This window comes from Octodon degus, unplaced genomic scaffold, assembly GCF_000260255.1.
Source record: "Octodon degus isolate 3935 unplaced genomic scaffold, OctDeg1.0 scaffold00184, whole genome shotgun sequence".
NCBI classification, from domain to species: domain Eukaryota; kingdom Metazoa; phylum Chordata; class Mammalia; order Rodentia; family Octodontidae; genus Octodon; species Octodon degus.
Genome location: NW_004524760.1, coordinates 3,855,733 through 3,859,686, shown reverse-complemented (window position 1 = coordinate 3,859,686; position 3,954 = coordinate 3,855,733). Strand labels below are relative to the sequence as shown.

General features: G+C 44.0%; 1 protein-coding gene and 1 pseudogene across 7 annotated transcripts in view; one reads left to right on the top strand and one right to left on the bottom strand.

Annotated features, from left to right (window-relative positions):
• The window catches only part of Slc35d2 (solute carrier family 35 member D2), a 59,208-nt gene that overhangs the window by 4,464 nt on the left and 50,790 nt on the right, over positions 1–3,954 (top strand). The window lies entirely within an intron of this gene.
• Positions 129–497, bottom strand: LOC101577933 (annotated as a pseudogene).

The window sequence follows — 3,954 nt, the reverse complement described above, 5'->3', positions numbered from 1 at the left end:
TAAATATTGTATATTCTCCCTAGTATAAGAACTCCAAAGAAGAAATACAAATAGAAAGATATAATACAAGTAAAAGGAAAGCAGGATCTCAAGGAAAGAGGCTCACAGGACAGCACTCCACTGGCAGTGCACTGCACACACCTGTGCTCCAAGCCCCGCCCCCAGCCCCTGCTGTTTCCAACTCCATTATTTGCCAGCCTGTTGTGCCTGCCGACAAAGGAGCACGTAGATCTTCTCTTTGATCCAGTCTTTGTTATAAGGCTGGTATGTCTGGGTATCAGCTCGGTAAACAAGGCAACTGAAGTCTGCCAGATCGTCAATAAAATCAAACAACTGACTGATCTCATATGTGATAGAGGGACTGTTGGGGTTCATTCTCTTCAGATGTTCTTCATACATCTTACACCTTCCATGCATTCATTAACAGATTCATAGTCAGCGTAAGTTCTGCCTTCTGGCCTCTTAGTAGGCTGCACCAGCAAAATAGTATGAGACATCTCACCAAAGCCTCCGCAGCTGCAAACGCGGACTCCACAAGTCACACACGAGGTCAGGGGCAACCCAGACTAGCTTTTTGACTGCCTCAGACTCTTTCCCTCCTGCCTGCCTGACGCCTTCTACATTCTCCTGCAGCCTCCAGTGTTTTTCTCCCTCTAACCCTCTTTTACTGAGAGATAACAATGAGCTGGGGATCTTCCTCTCCTTTCTGCAGAAGTGGGGGTGCGACCCCCACTCCTTTCGCTGTGCTGGATCCCTCTCCTGTCTCTGCTTCCTTATGTTCAGTGCTGTAGGACTTCAGTTCACAGACTGCAGAGAGCTGGCCAGAGCCAAAGAGCTGAGGCAGGAGGGTCACTTAGGACCAGTTGTTCAAGGTCAGTCTGGGCAGCATAGCTCAACCTTGTCTCAAAAAAGGACAAAAGTGGGCAACTAATTCCATGCAGAAATATACAAAGAAGATAATAATGATTATCCATATTCCCCCTACTTAGACTCAGATATTTTTCAATCCTGGGAATTGAACCCAGGACCTTCTTACTGGCTTACTTACTCCATACCATTTTTATTAGGTGTCTTAAAACAGGATCTCATTAAGTCACCAAGTCAAAGTTGTGATCTTCCTGCCTCAGTTTCGTGGAGCACTGGAATTACAGGCGTGTTCCCAGCTACAGCCTTGGAATATCTAGTCGCCTTTTTAAAAGAAAAGTCCTTCTGTTGTGGTTGTTATAAAGAATTCAAACAAAAGAGAAATATTAGGCTGAAAATTTAAACTGTTTAGTAAGTGACTGTCAACAATTTCAGATATCTTTTATAGATGATGGGTTCTATTTGTGGGTATATAGATGGAGACATAGAGATAGATATTGAATTACTGTTCATACAAATCATTCAGCTTACAGAGGTTACTTGTTTGCTCATTTATTTCTTAATGGTTTTTTTAAACTCAAAAATAAATTAGAAGGCTGGGGAGGTAGCTCAGTGGTCTGACTACCTGCCTGGCAAGCACAGGGACCTGGGTTCAGTGCCCAGTACCAGGTACCACATGCCTTTGGCCTGGAACCCTGGATGTGCCAAGCCGGCCACTGAAACTGGGCATGGTGGTGCATGTCTCCCCAGCACTGGGGAGGCTGAGACAAGAGGATCACTATGAGTTGGAGCTGTGTAGTGAAACCCTGTACCAAATAAATAAAGAAATAAATTGGAGAAAGTAGGGGAAATATTTAATTATTTTGAGGATTACTTATACCTCCTCCCTACTTTTTATTGTAAGATGTTTCAGTGATACTGAAAAATTGAAGCCAGACATACATGCCTGTAATTCTAGCACTCTGGAGGCTGAGGCAGGAAATCAAAAGTTTGAGTTCAGTCTTTGCAATTTAGCAACTCCGAGAGTCTGTCTTAAATAAATACATACAAATTAAAAAGGACTTGGGATGTAGGTCTTCGCAAAGGCTCTGGGTTCAATCCCCAGTACCACCAGCACCACAAGAAAGGAAAAAAAAAAAAAAAAAAAAAAAAAAAAAGGACAACAGGCTACCCATTTACCGTGCACTGAAATGAAATAATTGCTTGTTTTGTTATAGCTGTTCCCCTCCCCCACCAGCCGTGGAAAGTAAGCTGCACGTGGCATGCTATGTGACTACCATCTCCCAGATACTTCACCACACCTTTCATGACACAAGGGACAGCATCCTACATTGTGCCATCTTTCCTCTTAACAACTTAATGACCTGCTAAAATAAACTAATCCCTAATCTATAATGTCCCCAAGGTACTTTTGTGCATTTTAAAATATCTGAGTCAAAAGCAAGTCAAGGCTCATACAATGCACATAGTTAGGTATTTTTAAGTTGTTTAAACCGAGAGAAGTCTCCCCTCCCACCCCTTTCTTGTTCCGTTGATTACTTGAAAAACCACGGGCCAGTGGTTCTGTGAATATTGTACAATAGGTGGCTTATATTTTGAAGTCTCCAGTAACTTATTTTCTTTTTTTTTTGCGGAACTGGGGATTGAACTCAGGCCCTTGCGCTTGCCAAGGAAGTGCTTATTTTACGGAGCTATCTCCCCGGCCCGCCAATAACTTATTTTCTTGTATTCCTAGACTGAAAGTTTAATCAAAAGGCTTGAGTTTGTTTGGTTCAGACACTTTTGGTAAGAGTACTGAACAGCTAGGCCTGTGACCTTCATGTCATATCCAGGTGGGGACCCAAGTTGCACTTAGGTAATGAAATTTCACTTCAACTGAATTCAATATTGTAATTTTTTTTTTTTAATTTTAGGGAAGGGTCTACAGGGTGTTCAGGTCTCACTACTAGATCGGACTCATAGTGATCTGCCTGTTTTTAGCCTCCCAAGAGCTGTGATTACAGGCACGCACCACCACATCCAGTCTCAGCTGCTGTCTCAGCGTGCCCCAGGGTTGAGGCGGCAGGGCAGGCCCAGGGATTGAACCTCTTTCCCCTGCTCCTCCTTGCAGGCGCTTTAATCTGCTGAGCTTCAACTGAATTCAAAGGAGAAAAGCGAAGTTGATTTTTAAATTTTTTAAATCAAAGAACTGTTCATTTTTAAATGTAACCATCTCTGGGCACCGGTGGGGGATGGAGTCTAGGTCCCCTGGGTTCCTTACAGGAAATGGGGCAGTGTTGACACACAGCCTCTCACACCCTCTTAAGAGATTCTCTGAATTGCCCACCATGATGCGATGGAAATACTGTAAGGATGGTTGTTACCTGATGCTAGGCATCAGATAATGACAAGGAGGTCTGCGTGGGTTCCTTGCGCACACAGGCTGTTTCCCCTGAAGGGCTGGATCTGTAGTTGGCCACATCCATGCATGGGTGAGGGAGCCAAGACGTGGACGGCAACTGTGTTTTCTTCACTATAAGGGTTAATGCTTTTAAAATATCTTGTTCAGGTGAAAAGGTCATAGAAGACATTAAGAAGTTACAGCTGTTAGTTTTATTTCATTATTTTATTTTTTTAATGTATTTAGTACAGGTCTACAGGGCCTCACTACATAGATGGAACTCATAGTGATTCTCCTGTTTTCAGCTTCCCAAGTGCTGGGATTACAGGTATACCACCATGGCCAGTCTCAATCGACCGTCTCAGCACGTCCTGGGGTGGGGTCTGCACGGCATGCTGGGGATCGAACCCCGGCTGCTGTGCTCTGCCTAAGCAGGCGCTTTAGTTTGCTGAGCTATCTGGCCAATCCTCATTAGGTTTATTTTAAACCTATGTTTTAGATTTTGATAGTCATAGCCTGTCAGCCATAGGAAATGATAAGGTCCCACTATGCAGTTCTGGCTGACCTTGAACTCATTGTCTAACCTAGGCTGGCCACTACCTCCCAGTGATCCTCCTGCCTCAGCCTTCTGAGTGCTGGGATTACAGGCATGTACTGCCACAGCCCTCGGAATTTGGCTTTTATGTTTGACTCATCCTCTTGAGTTCTTT